Source organism: Cyanistes caeruleus, chromosome 1, assembly GCF_971803275.1.
Source record: "Cyanistes caeruleus chromosome 1, bCyaCae1.hap1.1, whole genome shotgun sequence".
Classification (NCBI taxonomy): Eukaryota; Metazoa; Chordata; class Aves; order Passeriformes; family Paridae; genus Cyanistes; species Cyanistes caeruleus.
In genome coordinates, this window is record NC_141701.1 from 31,851,611 (window position 1) to 31,875,586 (window position 23,976).

At 38.8% G+C, this 23,976-nt stretch overlaps 1 long non-coding RNA gene across 1 annotated transcript in view; it reads right to left on the reverse strand.

The window, feature by feature from the left end:
- The window catches only part of LOC147655415 (uncharacterized), a 40,286-nt gene extending 21,238 nt beyond the window's left edge, over positions 1-19,048 (reverse strand). The window contains exon 1 of the long non-coding RNA XR_015285530.1: positions 18,778-19,048. This is a non-coding gene — a long non-coding RNA (uncharacterized LOC147655415). The remainder of the gene's footprint in view (positions 1-18,777) is intronic.
- Positions 19,049-23,976: the final 4,928 nt, after the last annotated feature.

A 23,976-nucleotide genomic window follows, 5' to 3' on the forward strand; every position in this document is an offset into this window, starting at 1 on the left:
GTTACTCTTTTACTTTCTTTATTTTTTTTCCTTTTTTCCCCCCAGCACCTTCCAAGTTTTTTTCTCTTTTCCAGAGTATTATATCATTTGCCAATGTGTTTTTCCAGTGCACTTAGCATAATGTATCCCTTAAGCAAAGAAACAGCTGTATTTTGACATTTGGCAAAGACAAAGCACAAAGAATAATGTCTCAAAATCAATGTAAGACAATCAGAGTTGTCTTCTGAAAGGTGCATAAAGAATGTATACTTATGACTGCAGGCCAAGCTTTTCAGATCTGGAGGCCTAAAATTAAGCACTGAATTAAGAGTGGGCCTGGTCTGCATCACCATATAGAACACTCTAAAAGTAAGACCACATTCATGAGGAAGAACTAGAAAAGAGGCATTCAGCTTTATGAATTTTACTGAATCAGCTTTGTCCTAAACCAGGACACTGTGGGTTTTGTGTTTTTTAATAATTCAGTAGAAAGTAAATGGTCTCCTCAGAGGAGGGAATGGATAGCTAGCTGAAGGGTTATTCCTCAAATGTCATGTACAATCTTACAAGAAAACTAACTCCTTGGCATTCTTACAGTTTCTTAATGCTTTCCAAGTGCCATCATAGCCAACAGTAAGGAAAGGTAGAAAGAATCTCAAAGAGGTTCTGGAAACAAAACCAGAGGGACAATGCTAAAGCACATACTTCCAATATAATTAAAGGCTAGGAAGTCTTTGGTTGGTAGACGAGCGCTTGAATTAATGAGTTCATAAATAGAGCTGGCCAGGGAGATGAATTTCCATTCTGTGATAATTTCCAAATTACCAGAATACTTTTCATCCTGCTTTGGGAGGAAAAGCCAAACACTGGAAATTTTTCACAGAACTGAAGTCCAGCCATATTTAGTTTCAGAAACTCTTAAACACAAGGTGTTTCCAAAATGAAATGTATTTCCTAAGATTGCTGGCAGTCACCAACTGGATTGAACACAATTATCGTTAATAGTAACAGTAACAGCTGTGCATTACTGAATGCTAGTCTAAAATGTGTTAGTGTAGGGCTTCTGCATAACCACCATGATATTACTGTGCTAATTGCTCTCTGCACCAGCCAGAGTTCCTCCAACACCAGCTGCAGGGCAGCTCAAAACCAAGCTGTGGAACTTAAAGGGCCTGTGACCTCTAACCTGAGGTCATTCATGCTGGTAGAAATGGTTCAAAGACATGACACTTGGCAACTCACCACAGATTTCCCATCCTGAAGCATGGAGGTGCTTGCATTCAGGACGGACAGTTTCTCCAGTTGATTGGAAACCTTGGAGCTCCCCAGCCCTCAATTCATCCTTTAGATGCTTCCCAAGGAGGCAGGAAAGGGACTGACTAGGAAAGCTGGCAAGTTTCTAACTGAAGCCTGCCCAGCATTTAAAGTTCAGCTCCTACCTGTCACTCACCAGCATGTAAAAAATGCCTGTCCAGCTGCTTCCCCACACTCTCTGCCACCCTCCCTACATAGGAAGCACTGTACTAAGGCTGTGTACTGCTCATTTGCTCTGGCAGCCTGCTCTGGCTGTGCTGGAAAGGATACTTCCTCGGAGCACCCGCCCGTGCAACCCTGCTGTACAGAAATAAAACCTTATGTGACCCAAACACTTTGAAGTCTAGAACGTGAAACCAGAAACGTCATACATCTTACTTTACAAAATGAGCAGCAGCAATTTGTATTCTTACCAAAAAGCCTATTCTGTTTCCTTTATTTTAAACTTATCCTACCAATGGGTCAGCTGATGTCTACACCATTAGACTCTTCATTCTCTGCCAAGATGATTGTCTCATGATAGATGATGGCTGCCTGCAAAATCTCATAAAGAAATAAAAAACCAAAGCCACCCAATTGCTTATGGATCCTTTATCACCCAAAACCAAAGCCACCCAATTGCTTATGGATCCTTTATCACCCATTTATTGTATGTATCTATACCATCTATTATGGTATCTATGGCTCAATCTATTCCAGCCTGCTTTTTACTCATTCTGGAAAAAGGACAGACTCACTGCTAAATATAAAGTCTGAGCAACTAGTAAATTCAAACAAGCTCTGTTTCTGTGAAAGACAAAGGAGATAAGGTGTCACCTCCATTACAGTCTGTGAGGATAGGATGGGTGTTTCCTAGGCAGACTCACATAGCATGGTTAAGAGGGCTTTCCATATTAGATGCCTTGATTTACCCCAAAACACCTCTGTCTGCTGCTTTGTGATGGATTGACCCTGTCTTGTTGCCAGGTGCCCACCAAAGCCACTCTATCACTCCCCTCAGTTGGACAGGAGAAAGAAGACAGAGCAAAAACTTCACTGGTCATATAGTGTCAAAAATACAGGGAGAGATCTCTTACCACTTACAGTCTTGGGCAAAGCAGACACCACTCGGGGAAATTCTTTAGTCAGTTATCAATCAACATGGAGTAGGATAATGAAAAAAAAAAAAAAAACAACAAATCTTAAAAATACCTCCTTTCCTGCTTTCTGGGCCAGATTTTTGTCATGGTTTAACCTCAGTTGCTAAAAAGTCACCACAGCCACTCTCTCACTCCCTCTTGGGGAATGGGGGAAAGAATTGAAATAAAGACAGTTTAATGGGAAATCAAAAGCTGTACACACAAGCAAAAAACCAAGTAATTCATTCACAGTTTCCCATGGACAGGCAGACAGACCTCTCCAGGAAAGCAGGGTTCCATCACACATCATGGTTATTTGGAAAGACAAACGGCATCACCCCAATGTGCTCCACCATGCACCTCCATGAGTTGTAGAGGGACAGCTGCCTCCCCATGGTCCTTACCACAGGCTGCAAAGGAATCTCAGCTCCAGTGCCTGGAGCATGTCCTCCTCCACCTTCCTCACTGACTAGGGAGTCTGCTGAGTTGTTTCTGACAGAAGCCACCCGTGTAGCTCCCACTACCTAAACCTTGCCATGCAAAATCAATCCATGACTCTATTTTTCCAGTAGAGGCACACAGCCTCCCTACAAAAGCTCTGCTTTCCTGGCTTCCTCAAAATGTCTGCATCTTCTTTCAGGCAGAAATTCCATTCCCCCAGTGTTTCTTGTACAGTGCTCAGTAGGTTGTGCTTAACTTTTGGCAAAGCTGTTTCTTACTGTCTCTTCTATCCAGACCACAAACAGTTTAAATACTCCTCCTAGAGACTCCTCCAACATCACAAAGTTGTAGAAAGATGGCAGAAAGCTCTCTCTGCAGCCATCTTTAAGAATTAATTAAGTGTGCAGCTTTGACTATGGACCACCCTGACAAGGCTTTGTTGCCAGAAGAACCACACAGTCAATTAGGTATGACTTAGAAGCTTAGGACAAAAGACTGGGAGGAGCATCAAATCCAGTTTCCTTTTACTTAAGGAAACAATTTACTATAATTCCAGTCCTGCAATTATCATATAATTCAATTTCTTCTCAGACTTTATTTTGGTAGGCTAAACAAACAAAACTATCTTGAAGTTTGTCTACATCTGAGTCACAGTGCCAGCCTGGGCAGCCACAAGCCAGGTCTGACCCAGCAGCCCTGTCAAAGTCTTCACACGCACTGGACTGGAGTTAATGTGCCCTGCTGAGGGGCTGGGCAGGTTGTCTCGGGCAAAACTCTGGGTTAATGCTGCTCTATGGCTCTGATGAATGTTCCTTGGGAGATTTTTAATGAGACTACCCCATCAGATGATGATCTTCCAGGAGCTTCAGATCTGCTAAACACATACCCAGTGATGGGCAGGAGAGGCATCAGCACGTCCTAGTGATACGGGACATGGCTTCTGCCTCCACCAAAAAACTATGCAATGCCTGTCATGCATGTGCCAGACTCTTCTTGGGAAAGGCAGATCCACAGGACCTGGATGCAAGCCAGATCAGTTCTCCTGAAAGACAGTGTGTGGCCCTCAAGCATGGAGAACCACAGCTCCAGATCATCATCAGGTGCTCTTAAAACAATGTTATCCTTCCCATTCAATGATTCCTACTGAAAATATCAAGTAAAATTGGCCCTTTATGTCTGCCTCCAGTAACTTCCTCTTAGCCTCAGAGTTCCCTTCTAAGCAAAACACTTGAAGTTTCCCTTTTAGCCAGCTCCTTACTCACCTTGCAATTTTTCTTCTAATTCCCATTTATTTCAGTTTAACTAGTAATTTCCTATGTGGCAGCATATCAAACACTTTACTGAAATCCAGATAGATCTACTGTATTTCTCTAGTCTAAAAATCCATTTTTATTAAAGAAAAATATTGGGCTGAACTTCAAGATCAGTCTCTGGTAACCTAATATTGTGTTTTATCCTATTTTCCTTTTACCTCCATGTGCTTAATTATTTTTTCTTTAAAATTATTCCTCAGTCTTTTAATATATTTCAGGCTATGCTAATATGTTTGACATTACCCAGATTTTTTCCCTTTCTTTTCTCTTCTTCATTTGCACAATACTACCAATTAGCTCAACTTATTTAATGTCACTGTTAATTGGTTTTGAAATGCCAGTGCTCTCACAGTTTAGGCTAAAATTTAAGCTCAATGAGTTTTCCTTCCAACTCAAGTGCCTTAATTTTTGCTTGAGCCCTTACAGATATTAGCTGTGCTGTGTTTGGACCCTTGTGCTGCACCTCTGTCTTTACTAAAGGCTGAGGCTCCCTGTTTCACAAGTTGTGCTGGGGTCTGGTCCAGCCCAGCTTGACCCATGTCTGTGCAACCACAAAGTCAACTTATAATGTCTCTGGTTCAGAGTGACTTTGTTGTGTGAGGTGACACACCTTGCTACATGAACTTGCTGTTTATCCCTGTGTTACTGGGGCTGTTTATTCAGAGCACTGTACACCTCTGACGTGTAACATATACTGGGTTGGTTGAGAGCATTATATTTCTCACTGTCTTAAAATCACAAATAATTTAGCGTTGTCTGCACTCATAGAAGTACACAGTACGTAGGAAAAATTGAAATCTTCTGAAGTTGTGTGTGGATCTTGGAATAATCTGCAACACCATGACAGTCATTTTGATGTTTTAGATACAGATTGATAACAGAGCTCTTAAGAAAGCACAGTACTACAACTTTATGGCAGCTATATGACTAAATCACATGTGAACTTGTTGTTCTTGAAAAGGCCAAAGAGCTCTTAAATTCTGGATTTCTTTCAGATTAAGAAACAAAACCAAAACAAATGTTCTTGTTTTTGTTCCTTATTGACTAGATAATAGGAGGTTACTTTGAAATTACTTTGTACAGTTATTATTATTGGAAGGCTGTTTTCTACAGCACAGGCTTCAGAGTCTGCAAAACAGCCTAGCAGTCCTCAATCTTTTATACTGAGAATAGGTTTCCTTGAAAAAGAAACCAAAATGAATGCCAAGATCAAAGAAGCCTTCAATAACCTTTTAGGCCATATCTTTCTAAAGCACCTGCAGAGACACAGGAAGAAAAAAAAAATTCAAATCAATTCCTTCATAGGATTCTCAACACAGGCTGTTAGTGAGCCTTAGTGGAAAAGTGCAGACAAAGACACCCAAACCCATACACAGACACACACAGCAAGCAAGAGGGGCCAAAGGAGCAGGTTACCCTGACAATAAAGTGATGTTAGCCAAATGTGACCTAATTTCTCCGCAGAACTGTCCAGGCAGAATTGCTTCCAAGGGATTTGCTTACACAGAGAAAAATCCTCTTTTTGGTATCTTCATGCTGACTTTTTCAGGGGGAGAGGTGGTGGTTTCTTATTTTAGTTTTTTTTTTTAATTAGCACCCCATGTGTTAACCCCTTCTTCAGTACGTTATAATGTATTTGTCTACCCACTTTTCCAAAATACATTAGTTTGACCATAAAAGTCCATATTTAGTCAGCAAAAATGCCCTAAGGCTCTACTAACATTTAAAGTTCTGTTGTTCTAGGAACCATGCAAGCATATGTGAAGGCATGGACTTTCCCCTAAATCACAATAAGCAAAGAATCCAGTCAAGAAAAATCCAATTTAGAGCATGCAAAAAAATAGCAGAGAACAGGGCATAATCTTAGCCACATCTGTATACATTAAAATGATTTATTGGCCTGTTTTTACTTCTAAAATGTAGAAATAAATTAAATATACAGGACATAGCTAGGAATATGCATGGCAAGTTGACAGTCTTCTCAAGCTGTCATTTTATTAGCTTGGAAAATAATGGACAGTAAAATTCTGCAGAAAATTCTTAACTTGTAAAAGGTTGTTTGGACTATTCTAGAAGTGGCAATTTACCAGTAATATCCATTTTTTAGATAAAATAACTACTGCACTATAGCAATGCAAGTGGTCCCCTTTGATTATAATATCGAAACCATGAAATTTTTTTCTGTAAGATGATTTTATAATGGGAAGCTAGGAAGGATCTGGGAAATTGTTGTCCACTCCTTAGAGTGACCCTCCCTTACCACTTGACAGTCAAACTGTGTATATTTAAAGAGTTTTTGGTAAGCTTCCTTTCCTATCTTAAATTCACTTTGAAATATTAAATGTTTCTGTGGCAAATATAGCTATTACTGTATGCTGTGTGAATTTTGTCCAGTACAGAGCAAATACATTAATGGCCTCATGCAAGCTGTAATCATAAGCCAAAGAAAAGATTCAGACATTACAGGGATGATGTACTTCCATGACTTATTTCTGTAGGATCTTCTTAGAATTTCAGAGTACGACCATACAAAAGAAGTGCAGTTATTACATGTTGCTTTTGGGGTTAAAATTTAACAGTCTGTACTAATGACTGGCAAGGTATTAGGACACTGTTTCAAGAAAAATGTATCTAAGTCCTTCTAGTATAGATATGTATATATGTATGCCCGTATATGTTTTTGTGTGTGTATAAGCAAAGTGGTATCATTCTCTTCAGGGAATCTCTATAAAGTGAGAGGATTCCCAAGTGCAGCAGGAGAGAAAAAAAAACAGCATTAAAAGAAGAAAAAAAAAACCAAATTTTGAAGAAAGGCAACATTTAGGAATGTACTACAATATTTAGGGTTGGGAAAAATGAGATCTGAAATTCAGGCATGGTTGCTAAACCATGGCAGCATGGAGGAGAATGCCACAGAGAAAGCAAAATGGGTGCAAAAGAGGAGCAGTTCAATTACTTTGCCTAAATAGTTATTTACAACCATTTGTGAATCCCTAAACTCTCTGGGACATCTTCACAAAATGCTCAAATTATAACACATAGAAGAAACTGGAGATCTAAACCAACACCTGAGTGCCAGAAAACACACTCTAATAACACTAGATCATTCTGATTGGACAACAAACTCAGCCCAAATCTTTTCTAGACTGGGAGTAGAATATGGTTTTGAAGAGCAAGGATCTTGAAAATTTAACTTTGCCTTATTGAGTCTTCTTACTAAATGAAGTCAGAGTTGATAAAACCAGGAAAGATATATATAAAGCTGCTCTAAAATACTTATGTTCCCTAATCCTGGGGATCAACAATTTCTCTTCCCAAGCCTATCCACAAATGATCAAAAATGGTCATTGGTGGAACTGATCTGTGATGTAGTCACTCAACATCATTACTCCTCGTATTTCCCATCCCTTTTTCCTACTCTCTTGGCCCTAGTTCCTCACTAGTAGTGTTCCAATTTAGCCTCACCTCGCTTTAAATTTCAGCATTTTGTCCCTTTCCTTTCAGAATAAAATAATTGCTTTTACGTATTATAAATCATCTTGTTAACTAAACTATTTATTTATTTTTTATTCTTTGGTAAATATTCTTGGCAGCCTCTGTCTATTCCACATTTTTTCACACATTCTAGTGCATTGCAAAGGTGGGGCATCAAAAACTTAAGCCTGCTTTGGAGGTTGTTTTTTGTCAGTCTTTCCTTCTCTAGGTTAAGGATTGCCTGTTTGCCGTTTGGCCTTTAAAACTATGGAGAAAGTTCAAGATGTTAATCCTTCCTCAAACAGTCCTCCATCATCTAGTACTTGTTTGGGTCTCCAGACTTCATCTTCCTTCTCAGGTGCAGCCAAGCTGTTCAGCTCCATGTCCAAGGCACGCAGGTGCACATCACCTTTGCAGCACTTCAGCTCTGCTACATGTCAGGAGCTGATTCTGATCCCAACTATGTGAGCAGAGGTTCAGGGCTCATCCAAACTCTGTCTCTGCTACTTCAAAATCCAAACAAAAAATAAGCAACAGAGCAAGTGTAGCCATGCAGATATTTCCTTCCTTTTTCCATGCTGTCTGACACCAGGCAATCTGTAAATTAAAGCTCAGCAGCACCGAGAGATTTTGCCCGTGCTGATAAAACTAACAGAGAGTACAACAGATCACAGTGAAGGCCCACTGATATCAGTACCTGCTGATACTGGGTCAGATCTCCTTCTGTGTTAAGGGCAAAAGACCACACTTCAAATATTAGACAGACAGGTCATTGATCCATTTTTTTTCCTGTAATTTTCTCAGGCTTGATGCCTTCCCCACCCCTTTTCTGTTCCAGCAAATGACCTACCACACAGGATGCATTTTATGTGATATAAGCCTTTAGTGTGTCAAACATTTTCCCATAAACATTCAGTTTTCCAATCTAGAATTTCTTAAGGGGAATGATTGCTACAAAGCAGGAAGACATTGAAATTGTTATGGGTTCCACATTTCACAATGGCTGGGCATTTACTTGTAAATATTTTAGTTTTACAGAAAGAAACTGAGCCTCTTTTGTTTGCCTATCCTCATTTGTTTGAAATGAGATCTCCCTTTCACACTGTGTCTCAAAAAATGATAATTAAATATTTCATGCATCTTGCTTCGTTTTGGAATACTGGCACACAGTTCTGGTTTATGTTGAGAAGTTTTGTCCATTTTTGGCATCCATAAAGCAGCACATTGCATCCAACTGCAGATGGCCTAGCTCCAATACATTTCAAAAGCTGCTGTCTTATTTCCAGGTATTTCTGTTAAAGTCCCTTTAGCTCACTTCTAACACAGGAAGTCTTTTAATATGGAGACAGGTATTTTTAATTCATAAGAATTTTAAACACTGAAAGACAAGGGAGAAAGAAACTGGCAAGCAACTGACTTCCTAAAAATGAATGTGAGATTCAATGGAACTTTGCATGCCTTTCAGACTGATAGTTTCAAATGCTGTATTTTGTCCCTGTTTCCAAATCTACATTCTGCCATCTTCCTTGTGTGGCTGTTTCTAATGTTTTGACCAGCCACAACTGAAATTTAAAAGAATTCAGTAATTAACTGACTTTTCATTAGGAATTATTAGAAAGCTGGCAGTTTTGGCCAGCCAAGACTGAGGGCAGCATTTAGGAGTCTCAGGAGGCTTTGTTTCTCACAGACAAGGCAGGTCTACAGATATCTGGCCACAGATCAGAAGTGGATAAAGAGAAGGAAAGCTCAAAGCTACTGCTATTTAAATATTTATTTATAGCACTCTCACGGCATTTGTCAAAGAGCAGAAAGTGCTTAGGCCTCCACTTAGCAAATGCCATTAAGCCATCTGCTATAAGCATTCCCTCAAGCAGAGCTATCACGCCTTGGCTGACCTGCCTCGCCTTGAACGCTGTAACAGACACAGGGCCACAGGGAAGTGCTCTGAGGGGATATCCTATCACACCCATTAGCAATTTTTCTTAAATTGAAAACCTAGATCAATCCTTGCTGGTCATGGTCAATCTAAGCTGACGGGGCTGGTTTGTTTGAAGTTATTTAATATGCTAAGCAAGAAGGATCAGCTTTATGGATAAGATCGAGCAGTTTTGTGGGCTTGGGAAGAATTCTCACCACCTCGCTGACCTTTTGCTCAGAAGCTATGGTTACATTTCAGATATCTCACTCCAAATAATTTCCAGTTTTCTGAATTTATTTATTGAAACATTGCATTCCAGAAATTCTATTTCCTTGGCAATTAAGTCATGGGATAGCTGGTTTAAAGTGCCTTAATTTGCTTTAGACAAAAGGTTCCTGTAGATTGTATATACCTTTGTCTACAGAATCTCACATTAAAATCAGGGTGAGTAGAAAGAAGCAAAAATATTTTTTCAGATTTAAAGCCCACAGAGTTGACAAAGCTCTTTCATTTCCCACTTCTATGGAAATTCCTCTGTCTTACCTGTGCTCATGGAAGGATTTATGTGATAGTGTTTTCTCTGGTAACAAGTGGCAATTACAGGCTCAGGGGAACCCTTGATATATTTTATTACTCCAAGTCCCTGCTTCTATACTTCTTAGCCCAAAAGGAGTGGGACAGATATGGAAAGGCTTTTTGCTCAGCTTTGCTAAGGCTCCTTCTTCCAGCTTTTGACTTGCTCCCCCCTGCACAATTGTGCATGAATAATTTGTACATCATGAGGGTGTGTTTCAAGGGAAATGCACTACTTGGCAATCAAGAAGGAGGCACACACTGTGCTTAATGATTAGCTGGCATTTCACCACACATAAATCTATTATAGGATTAAAAATCTATCACAACATAAATCCATTATGGGAATAAAAATCTATCACAATGCCAGCTGCAGGAAATGAAATGTGCAGCTGCAGGGACTGCTTGGTTCACACAGCCCCATCCACACACATTGTGATTATAGGTACATGATCGACTTCCTGAGGTGTTCTCTGGGAAAATGAGATATAAATTATTGATTTTGGATCATATTTAAAAACAGAGATTAAGGAAATCCCAAACACAAAACTTTAGGATAAATAACAGTAAACAGCTTTGTCAATAAGATGACTGAGGCATTAAAAGTATCATTTCTTGCATCTTACACATGCAGTAAAGTGGCTGATAGTTTGCCAGTCTGAGACACTGAACCGCCCCCATTGTCTCTTTTATCCCCACTTAAATATCTTCCTTCGTTTTTATTTAATTTATAAATTTTCATCTTTGATAAATGCCTTTTAAATCTCGGTCACTGTGGAAAGAGTCAGTATTATACTTTCTTCTTGGTTGAGGAGGGGGGGAAATGCTTTATCATATAATAGCTTTTCTCCTGTTCACAAATAATTTCCTGAGGTACATCTGACCAGTTTGTCTGCATGTGTTTGGTTATTTCTTTGTTCACATGCATAGAGATGTATAAGTTTGCCATTGTTTCCTTCTGTGTTTAAAGGTGCATGAAGTATATAAAAAGTTATGTGTTACAGATGATCTGAATGAATCACAGAATTTCTGAGGTTGGCAGGGTTGTTGGCTTTCTTTGCTGCAGACGCACTTGCAATAAGAGGTGCAAATGCCCCTTGTACTACTACTTTCCTTCCCTGATAAAGAAAATAATAACTTCCAGCATCTTTTCTCCAGTCCTACTTGCTGACTGAGCACTAGAGACATCAGCTGTAGTACCTGGAATATCATCCCAAGGTGTTCTGTACACATCATTATCATGGGAATTCCCATTACCACCATCAGTACTTTGGGGAAAATACACATCAAAATAAGACAAAAAAAACCCAACATCAGTTATTTATCAGTTGTCATTGATATATAATGACATATTGATAAAAAAACAGACTACATACATATGTTTTACAAGATGTTTTTCCCTTTTCTTCCACTGCATTTTAGACCATGCAACAGGTGAGCATCAAGACTGACAAGGTCAGAAAGAGAAGAAGCAAGATAAAGTCCAATTTTGTATACTTAAGTTTAATCAAGAAGAGAGATGGGCTCTCATGTTCTAGGTCCTGACCAATATAACATTTGTAAGCAAGGTTGGGAACAACAATGGTAAACAAAACTATTCCAAAGAAGTAAAATTCAAGTATCTTCTTTAAATTCTGAGTAGTATGACAGAAAATATATGCTGCACAACAATGAAAAGTTTTCCTTAAATAAATGTCACTATACAAACAGCATTTCACTGTTTAAAAATGCAAACTACCTAAGCAAGGTACCAAGCAGGAGTACAAACTTTAGCAGAAGAAGCTTGAAAAGTTGCAAGACAAGGTAGCATACTCTGTGACAGATGATGCCATTAACTTCTTGAAACATGACCACTTTCTTGCCACCATGTCCAATAAAGCCAATTTCAATTGTAATTCTACCTTTTCAGCCACATCTGCTAGAGACAGATTACTTTTTTTTTAGAAGAGCTTGAAACAGAAAGATTTAACAGCCAAGAAAGAATGCAGTAGGCCTCAAATGGAAGAATTATTCAATTATTTTCTTAATATTTCCCACAATGAACTTTATCATGTCTCAGCTTTTGCTTTACAGATATAGAAAATCTAAAACACAGTTCAGGACAAAAAACATGACAATTTTTGCTTGCCTGTGGTCAGCAAAAAACCTAAGATATGAGAAAATTATTTCATGAACTTTACTGAATTATTTCATAACTTTACTGAATATAATGCAAATGTCAGCCTGTAAACTTACTGCAAGTCAGACTTGCCTTAATTAGCAATTTGTATTGTAGCAACTTTGCAACCTAACGGTGAAACAAAAATCTGTTAAGGAGGTCACAATCAAAAAATCCTTCATATAAAGAAAATGATTGGCCAGTTCATGGATGGATTTGCAATCTGATAATTCTCAAATATTGTATCTGTGTTCTGCACTTTACAGGATAAAATTGCTATTCTGCCAGGAGCAAAACAATTATTTCTCAAGTCCAAGCTGAGACTCCTCAGAAACATCCAACTTCAGCCTCAACTCCAGTTTCCATGCCTTCCTCCCAGAGCAGGCTTACACCCCCTCCAGCTCTAGCATCAGGGCTCAAGATTTCTGACAGCTTTCATTTCAAGGCATGCTATTTTATTTTCCTCTCTGGTAGGAATGGTTTTTCCTCTCTAGTAGGAACTGTTTCAGGTTCAGGGATTCGGGGGATTTTATGTTTTTGGGTTCTTTTTAACACCTGTGTTATTCTGTGACTTCTCTGTTCAGCTGGCAAGACAGAAGTCCACCTCCAACCAGCAACTGAAGCCTACATGTAAAGGTCCTGTTGTGGCTCTGATAAGAGCTTGTAAATTGTCTGCTCTGTGAGCTGCAAGCCTCTCTGAGGGAATAAGCAGATCATGTATCAGCAATGAAGACCAGGCAAAATGACTGCAAAAACAAAGGGTTTTGTCCTTCTCACAGCCTTTCTGATAGAGTAGGACCAGCATGGGAGGCAGAAGACAGAAGTTACCCTGTCTCTTGTGATAAATTCAGTACAGTGGCTTGGTTCATGCCAATATATAGTAGGAAAGATTTTATATGGGTACTTCGTTAAAATTCAGTGTTATCAAAAATGTATTATTCCCTCAATAATAGTGTGACTTACAGCAAGACTTTCTCCTGTATACTTAATATTATTGGACAAGATTGCATTGCAAATACAATAGAGTTACACTGCATTTGGCATAGTATTCATAATAAATCACATTGCAGACAGTTATCTCTCAAGAGACCATTGCTTATTTAACTGAAGTTTTGCAGGTGGGATCCAAACATATGGTTGGCACTCTGAAAGCTGTTGTTGAAGTCCAGAGGACTTGACAGGCTGAATGGGGTGCCCATATGGGCACACTGACAGAAATATCTACAGGTTCAAGCTGGCAAGAGTAATAAAATGCAAGCTAAATTGCCAAAAGCATCATTCTCACTCCTTTATTTTTTTTTTTTTTCTTCTGCATGCAGGTTTCACTGTTCTTCCCCAAGAAATCTAGAATGTTAGCAGAAAGAATAAAGAATTTGCTGGTTCAGATTCTTGGAAAACAATTCACTTCGATGAAAACTATTTACCTTGGCAAGAGGTTTTCAGTTTTCCAACTATCACGAACACATGTAGCCAACATTTAACCAATAGATACTTTATGTTTTAATGGTGCCAAAAAAAAAAAAAAACCAACCAAAAAACAAAGACAAATATGTACAAATTAGTTTTTCTCCAAATGTCAGTCCATGATACCACTGATTTTCATCAACAGATACCAGCATATTGCATCCCATAAAAAGAAGCAAAATTCTCTTTCCATCCATCAAATGGAAGCATATTTGGCTGTAATTATTGCAAATTATTTCTCTTTATTTAACATCACAGAGGAGAAACTGGACAGTTTCAGAAAGACAAAAAGCAAAGAGCAAGCAAGCTGCTGCAGTCTTCTTAGAAGCCTGTCTTGTCTGTCAATAAAGCCAAATGATTGCAGTATTGATTGAATGAAAATTCTGCTTCATAAAGAGAAATCAAAGACATCTTAATTGCTAACTGAAGATTGATAGAGCTGAGATTAGTGCAGTAAAAAATATTTTTTAGTCTACCTGGACTTCCTACAATGTGTTCTACTTACAGAAGACTGTTTTGCACTCATTCCATAGCCATTAACATCAAAAAAGAGCGTTCAGTAGTTTTGTGAAATCAGTGAAGTCCAAAAAGAGTGCAAAGAGAAGGAACCATGGCATTTGCATGCAAAAGATCAAAGCAACTTCTGTAATTTATTTTAAATATTTCTTATATTACTCATAAAATTGTTTAAGTTGGAAAAGACCTCTGAGGTCATCAGGTCCAGCTGTTAATCCAGTACTGTTGAATCCACCACTAAAGCATATCCTTAAATGCCACATCCACACTTCTTTTAAATACCTCCCAGGACAGTGATTCAGCCACCTCACTGGGCAGCCTGTTCCAATACTTGACCACCCTTCCCATAGAGAACTAATTCCCAATATCCAATCTAAAACTCCCCTGGCAGAACCTGAGGCCAGTTCCTCTTGTCCTGTCTATCATTTGTTACTCAGGAAAAGAGACCAATCCCACCTCACTACAGCCTCCATCCAGGCAGCTGTGGAGAGCAATAAGGTCCTCCCTGAGACACCTTTTCTCAAGGCTAAACAACTCAGGATCCCTCAGTAGCTCCTCATAAGGGTTGTGCTCCAGACTCTTAACCAGCTTCATTGACCTCCTCTGGATACACTCCTGCACTTCAAAGGTTTTCTTGTCATGAGGGGCCCAAAATTAAACACAGGCAAGAAGATGAACATGTATCTTCAGTACCATAATTGTGAGATAATTATTTATTACAATTTCAGGTACTAATACTACATTATGAGATGAAAATTTTTCAGTTTTTTACCTTAAAATAACAGATGGCTGTTAAGCAAATAAAAAAAGATCTTTTAAAAAAATAAATAATAATAGCTTTTAACCTAAGAATTCATAAAATAATGGAATCACAGACTCTTAGAACAGTTTCTGTTTGTTAGAAGGAACCTTAAAATGTCATGTAGCTTTGCAATGGAGCAGGGACATCTTCAACTAGATCATGTTGCTCAGAGCATCACCCAACCTAACCTGAAGGTTTCCAGGGTGGGGCATGTACCATCTCTCTGGGCAACCTCTCTGGGTCCCAGTGTTACACCACACTCATTGTAAAAACTACTTCTGAGTATCTAATCAAAATCCACCCTCCTTCAGGTATAATAATTTAAATCAGAGGGTGCAAAGACTTTTCGTTGTAGTTACCTCTTTTTAATGAGACTCATTCCAGAACACCCTTTCTTGTGGACACGTGTCATGACTTTCATTCCGCGTTGCACTGGAGCAGTGAAGCACCAGAGGGAGCTCCAAGACAGGCTCAAAGTCAGCTCTCCCCAAAAAGCAGAGGCTCAGGTGGGACACAGCTGTGAGCCCGAGCTGCTGTGGTTGTGAGGGCTGCATTTGCCTTCAGTGCTGTCTCTCATCATTATCACTGGTGTGATCTTCTGATGCTGTTAATACTGCAATTTGCAATAGCCACTAGATTTCCCAGTGACAGCAGAACCGTGTTGTGCTGCCTCTCCAGTACTTTGTCAGGAGAGAGCTGGAAAGCTGCTGTAGAAACAGGACAGGGACTTCCTGGCTGGGACCTCAGAAAATTGAATGATTCAAGATTATCTTGGCATATGCACAAGAGAAAAATTAAGGCTGAACAAAGTGTTTTAATTGTGGGGGTTTGCTGGAGATTTTTAGTTTGTTTGTATGTTTGGGGTTTTTATTCTTCAAAAGGCTTGACTGTGTAATTTTAATCCTATCATACCCAAGAGCCTAAGAGACGTACTTCATTTTAGAAAATGAGCAGACATTTTGTAGACCAAAACTGATGTTGAATTCCCAGAATTTAATAAAAAGGCTATAGAAGAAACCCAACAGTTCACCATTCTGCCTTCTAATGGTTCCCCCCTAGATTTAACAGTTCCAAATTTATTCTTGCAGCCTTCAGAGACAAATATCTGAACAAGATTTTGATAACGCCTGCCTCTCTTTCCTTTGTCCAGGTTTTTTCGACCCTTCCTCAGAAAATGAACTTCTGTTTCAAATTTCCTTCTGATCTTTTCACTATACATTTTCCCTGAGAAGTTCCTCCTCACCTAAGCTTCTGTGTAAAAGTTTGTTGCTCTCTAACAGCCATTCATTGGATAATGACACCCTCCCAGCTTTATGAATAACATTTTCAACCAAGCCCTTGGCACAAAATCAACACTCCACATTCAGATTTTCCATTTGAAATCAAATCTTTAAAATAAAATTAGATTCACATCTAGACAGACCTTCAAGCTGAACAAGAAGTTTTCCCCTTCTTATAATCTCTCCCAGGTGGTTTTGCTGTTTTTCCTGCTCTCTACCCCTCTCCAGGCATACCACAACATTCTCCTACACTGCTTCATCTTATCTGGCATTCTCTGTAGGCAGTGCAGTATGATCCTATCAGCCCCTATCAGCCTCCATCCAGGCCTTTCTGGAGGTAACTGCTCATCTACAGGGCTGTATAGGCATACCTAACACAGTGAATACATAATGTGAATTCCAACAGCCTCTTCCTCATGAAATCAACACTGAACTCATAAAAGCGCTCATTTCCATAGACACTAGAATACAACAACAACAGCAACAATAATAATAATAAATCATCTAATTTCTCTATTCTCAGATTGGCTATCTCAGAGCTTCAATTACATTTGAAAACATTACCTTGTTCCTTCAGACACAATCAATGCTCAAAAAACAAGTTATCGATCTATGTTTAATTTTGGGGTATTTTTTGAGTGCCATTTTGAGGTTTCTACTCCCAAATGACTTCTGCTGCTACTGCATGCTATTTGAATATTACTAGTCCTTGCAAGGACTAAGAATAAAAATTACATATTTTGCACAACAAAGGTGTTCTCAGTAGTAAGACCCAGAATTTCATTACTTACAATATTAAAAATAATATAAAGAAATACTTCAGTATGAATTAAAACTTTGAAACAAATCCAGATCAGTTGATTTCCCAGGCATACAGCAAAAAATGCAGCAATCAAGGAATAAAACATTCCAGACAGTGCATATTGGTATGATTACTGTATGCCTCAGGTGGTACTCTAAAATTTACAGTCAGTTTCAAACTTGAACCACCCAAGAAGAATTACTCCATCAGCATTGCCTGGGAATTCAGCATGCAGCAGTGGAGAAGCTAAAGCATACCCATTGTATGCATTCAGTCATAAGCAGCTTAAGAAACATGAAGCTTTTGGAGGGCTTTTTGGTTGTTTTTGGTTTGGTTTGGTTTTTTGTGAAGGGATGTCATGAAATACACATTTTTGTAAAACTAGACATTGGTAAAACTAGACAGTGATTTTAAATTACCTGTTGAAAGAAATAAAGAATGAACCAGGAAGACATTGAGTGTCCAGGATGGGACTTCTAATGTGAGAGATTGCTCTAATGTACTCCAGCTGTGAGCTAATTGCAATCTCAAAATGAACAAGTCTGTATTCCTGACTCAGTTCAGGAAAGTAGAGCTCTCTCAAGAGTATACCTGAACTCCTGCTTAGTCTTGAGTAGAAAAACATGTCTCCAGACTTCACAAGAATAAAATTTAAAGCTCTGTTTCCCGACAGGATTTCAAATGGCAATAAACTTTTGTGTTTGTGGTATTAGGCCATAGCTGCCTTCAGAACCTTTACTCTCGGTGTTTTGACTTTTAGACTGAAGGAAAAAGGAATGCTGATAGGATTGAAAGAATGAGAGACACAAGAAAGCTTAGAAAACCCCTGTTGACCCACAGGATCATCTCCTGCTTCTTCCAGATTGCTCTGAGCACTTCCAACTTCTCTCATCTGACCTTAGTTCTCCACAGCTGTAGGGAGCAGAACATAAGATACTTCATGTGCAAGTACTGGAGCAAATATGAAAGTAAAGTCATTTGCCTCAGAGTCAAATAGCTCTTGATAGCATTTGGTACAACTGCATTGCACCAGAAGTAGTGCAACAAGTGCAACAGCAAAAATACCGGACACTTCTCATTCACCAGAACCTATCAATTTGATAAAATAATAGAAAAATGGCAATTGCCCCTGCAAAACTCGGTTTTCATTGTGAGTTATTGAAAGTCAGATAATGGGTTTGCTGAAATAAACTCAACCATCAAGTGCCAAAGTCTATCCTGGCCTGGCCAGTATTATAAGCATTAATGGTTTTCTATTCCCTTTGGCACAAATTACACTTTACACTTTAAGTGTAATTATAGTGAAGTTTACTTCACTTCAATCTGCAATTATTTTCCACACAATGAGCTTCAAGAAAACCAAAGTGATATAAATCAATTAGATATTGGCATAAAAAGAAATCTTTGGCATATTAATCTTTATTAAATTTGCACTCTAAGCAGTGAGTTGGAGTCCTATGATAAAGAAAGTGAGAGTCAGGGAAGTTAAGAACCTTGCTCAACCTTCACATCCCTGGACAACTCGTTCCAATATTTGACAACCATTTTGCTTAATAACCTAATACCCTATCTAAACCTACCTGGCACAACTTTACACCATTTCTTCCCATCCTCTCACTTCTTACCTGGGATCCCTACCAGGCTGAAACCTCCTTTCTGGTAGTTGTAGAGAGTGATAGGCCTCCTTTTCTCCAGACTAAACAATCCCAGCATTCTCAACCACTCCTTGTAAGACTTGTGCTCCAGACCCTCCACCAGCTCTGTTTCCCTGCTCTGGACACTCTCTAGCACCTCAAAGTATTTTTTTTTTTTTGTAGTGAGGGACCCAGAACTGAGCATAGTTCTTGAGGAGTGGCCTCACTGTGCTGACACAGGCCAGGATGCCATGGGCCTTCTTGGCCACCTGGGCACAGCTGGGTCATGTTCAGCTGCTGTTGACCAGCAACCCCAGGTCCTTTTCTTCTTGGCAGCTTTTCAGCCACTCTGTCCCCGGCCTGTAGTGCTGCCTTGGGTTGTTGTGACCCAAGTGCAGGACACAGAACTTAACCTTGTTGAATCTCTTACAATTTGCCTTGGCCCATTGATCTAGCCCATCTAGACCCTTCTAACCCTCCAGCAGATACACATTCCCACCAAAACTCAAGTGGATATTAACTCCATTCACCACCACCCTCTGGACCCAGATATCCAGCCAGATTTTTTTTCCAGAAAACAGTGTACCTTTCCAAGCTATGAGCTGCCATTTTCTCAAGGAGAATGTTCTGGAAGATGATGTCAAACGCTTTCCTGAAGTCCATGTGAACAACACCCGCAGCCTTTCCTTCACTCACTTGTCACAGAAGCTCAAGTAGGACCTGCCCTTCAGAAACCTTCATAAACCCAGGCTGACTGATCCCAACCCCCTTGTCCTGTATGTGTCGTGTGACGACACTCACGACAATTTGCTCTTTCATCTTCCTTAGCACTAAGGTCAGACTGACAGTGCCCTGGATCTTCATTCCAGCTCTTGTAGATGAGCATTACATTAGCTAACTTTCTGTCACCTGGGATCTCACCACTTAGCCAAGACTGATGACAAATGATTGTTTTTTATGAAAATTTTTCCTCAGTACAGGGACATTAGACAAATCAATTTACAGCAGACTGATTTGGAGGGAAGGATTAAAATTTTTCACAGGTTTTTAACTTTCTTAAAGATTCTACCTAAACAAGCCAAGACATCTCACAACAAAACAGCTAAATGTCAGATTTCCGGCTATTGTATGTCACCTGCACTACACAAACCTTTAACTGCCTGCTCAGGGCCACATCCAAGGGTTCAGGGATAAGGATTAAAGGATGTGTACAGGGCCAACAAAAAGGTTTTATTGTTCATAGTTGTATTGCTCACAACAGTATGAATGTGGGTCCTACCTGGAATTCTCATGCTCTCATGTAACACTGGATAGAAGGTATACTTGTATCGCCCTTCCTTCTTCATCAAATTAAAGATTCCAGCCTCTACCACTCCATGAAGTCACTTTACTAATTTTTCAGGTAATGAAATCATGCATTATATCCATTGTATCCATATTCATGTTCCCTTTGATCTTAGGATACAAAATTAACAGGTTTATCAGAGAATAGGAAACAACTTGAATTAACCACCAACATACAACAGAATGAAATTCAAAGCTGTTACAAATAAGCCAAATACTATAAAATATAAAATATCACACAACAAGTTAACGTCATGCACAAATAAATAAGGACCCATCTTCAACTGTCCACAAGCATGATCATCAGAAAAAGGACAACAGCCATGTTATGGGTGAGTTCAAATTTAATATGTGTCCTGTAAAACAATGTTCTTTAGGAGAATTCACATGCATGAACCACAAGAAGATTGATGTAAGTGCAGTGATGGTACATCCAAATTGCTTTTCCTCCTGGGAGACTGCAGTCTGACGATCTATTAAGAAAATCTGCCATCGTCAGCATGGTAGTTTCATCAGAGGACAGGACACAAAGGGACATGCAGTACTGCAGAACATTTCATTAAATGAGAAGAAAATAACAGAAGTTTTGAGGCATTCTGAAAAGGAAAAATAAGTGGGAATTCTGATGAAAACACTGTGTGGATTGACAAATGCACTAGTCAAAGATGTCCTCAGCTCACCCCTCATCATATTAGGTACTCTGGTTTGACAAGTAAGCAAGTCTGTTGGGGAAACAGTTGGACTGTTCTTACTCCAAGCGACTCTCACTTTCTTTATCATAAGACTCCAACACCAGGTTCAGTTACCACATTTCAGTGAAGTAAAGTGCCTCAAATGAGCTGTAGGAACAGGCCAGGAACAACTTTCAAACTCTATCTTTATTGTGTTAATTGTGGTCATTTGAACATCTTTTACAGAACATTCTGAGTTGGAAGGGACCCACAAGGACCATCTCTTAAGTAAATGACCAATACAAGAATTGAGCCCACAACCTTGGCACCATTAGCACATTAGCACCATGCTCTGACCAACTGAGCAGAGCTTCATCATGGTTTGAGGGACTTTTTCAGTTTGCTTTTGAGATGGGCTGGGAACACTCCCCCAGATGGGTACTGCTTTTCAGCTGATGCGATAAGCAAACACTGTAATTCATCTTGAGTCCTGGAAGGTCTAGGACATGACCATCACTTAGCTGGCTACAAAAACTCCAGCAAACAGTGATTACTGAACTCAAAGATTATAGGAAAAGAAGATTATAAATGAAAAGCAAAAACAGAGGAAATCTCAATGTGTATGTGAAGCAAGAGTACTACTAGTAAAAAAACCCAGAGTATTTAGACCATTTATTTTTTGTACAGCAGCATCCCAAGGAGATTCCCACCTCCACATATCAGATTAAGGATGCTGAACTAGTTGCAGCACCGGCAAAATAGAGAATAAAAAGAAGACTACTCTTCTCAGGGGCAAAATAAGCCTTCTGTGCAGTAGATACATATTTCAATCTAAGCAAACAATGAGGCCTTAGACAGGATTATAATGACCTAGGTGTAAAAAAGGCTGAGTTACACATTAGCCCTTCTAGAGAGAGATTTTAAGAAACTGAAATCTCCAGCACACAGTCCCTTAGTCAGTATGTATGTAGGTATGAACTAAAAACATGTCAACAATTAATTAAGAAATTGACTAAGAAAAATCCCCCATCTGTTGTTTCTTTTTTCTTCACTGTTGTTTCTTTACATGCTGCAAGATTCTAAAGTTGCAAGCCCTTTGCTGTAAAGAATTTAATTAAAATTCTGGTTTGAAATCATTCAGCTGCATTATCATCATCTTGGAATTACTCTGTTTAATCCGTACTATGTTAACTAACCACAGATGTTTCCCTTGGCTCATCAGTGATTCTTGCTGAACTTATGTTCCTTTTCAGAGGAGCTGAACCCTTCCTGGAAGGCAGTGCAGAATTTTCATTTATCATTTTTCTCTCCAAGAAAGTGTTGCTGTTGATAAGTATCAGAGAACTTGACTGCTTTCGAACACCACATGTTCCTGCTCTTTGCTCTGAAATTATGGTTTTCCAAACCAAAGCTTGGTTTCATTGATGATAACTTCAATTCAAAAAGATGATCTAAACTGGCAAGGATTGTATGGCAAAGATAAGTATTTTATAGCTTTTTGTGGCATTTTTCAGGTCAGGATCTAAGACCTCAGAATATTTACGCTTACTTAAACTTTACCCTTCTGTGAGGGAACATGTTTAAGATGAATAAGTGAAGACAGAAAACATTACTGTCCATGGGATATGTGCAGATTGAAAAGAAGAGATTGTGACAATTTGAGGGAAAATATCTCTTTTAAATGTGTAATCCTGACCTTGCAGCATTTAGGAAGACTATTTAATTTCTAACATGATATTTTCTTTTAATCACACACTGGTTTCAACCCATAAATAGTCAACACCCATCTTGAGAAAAGGTTTTCTTAAAAAGTATTCATGAAATGCACCACTTGCAGTCTCACTTGTTTGCCTCATTCTTTGGTTTATCAGAGGAAGACAAAGCATTCTTCAGACTAAAAAGGAAAAAAAATGGAAGAAAAAAGCTTGAAGAATTCTTTGCATTCACCTACATCAATTCTAAACTGGCTTTTTCCCATGTCACCTTAGACTTTTGATATATTGATATATTGCTTATAAATTTGCATATCCCCACAAAAGGTACAGAAAGTACAAGTGAAGTAATTTTTCAATTTAACAGCAAGATGCAATCATTAATGATGATCCTTATGAGCAGTCAAGTCTATCAATAACTATCTCCAAGGAAATAAAAGTACTTAGTTTGTTGCCAGCTGTTGGTGTTACTTGCTATCCAGTTGACTAATGAGAATCAAGTGCAAATAAATTTACCCCAGCATTGGAAGAGAACAAGAACTATATTTTTCTTTTTCCTTTAAATAAGATATATCAATGAGAAAAAGAAAACAAAATATTAGTATCTTCCATTTGAGAAAGGGAGAAAAGTTTGAAGTATAAACCAGTGTTATTCTCACATGCCATGGCAGAAATAATTACTACAGCACTACAATTATATTCTCTTATACCAGGGTACAGTGGGAGAGCATGTTGACAATTTGTGACAGGGTATACATTTTTAAATTTCTGCTTAAAATCCAAATTTCCCTCCGTTCATAAACACTAGCAGAAAATGGGATAAAGGAAATACATGCTGACAAAACAACATCATACCACACTAGTGTATTTTCCAAAGCAGGGAGGAAGTTGTACCTTATAATAAAGCATATCTTGGCTTTTGTTATTTTTTAGTTATAATGTTAACATTCAGGCAAGGACAAATATAATACAGTGAAATTATTATAGGTTACATTAACTTCAATTTAACTCAAGCTGTCATGGGAAAATAGAACATGCATGGGTTTGTTTGCAAGGACTTAAGGGATCACCCACAAAATAAAGAAGGAACCATTTCCTTATAAACAACATAGGACTTGATTGCTTCATCTGGTAGCTGCAGGTGGAAGAGAGAATTAGAGAGAATTAGAGAGAATTTAGTGCCAAACTAGTGTAAAGGAATGTCAGATCTTAACTGAGAAGTTGTAGCCACTGTTGGAACACCTGTTAGTCAGCCTTTTAAATGATTTTATTGTTTGCAAAGAGCTCTTATAAAATCCTGTCTCTGGTGAAAGAGTAAGATGAGGTGATGCCTTGACACTAGATTAAAAGAATGTGAGTGAATTCAACTGGCCATATCAATTCAGTTTTCCTAGTGAAAATCTGGGCTAACTTCATTGAGTTTTGGAAAATTATACTCACATAACCAGGAGCTGCTGGCTGCC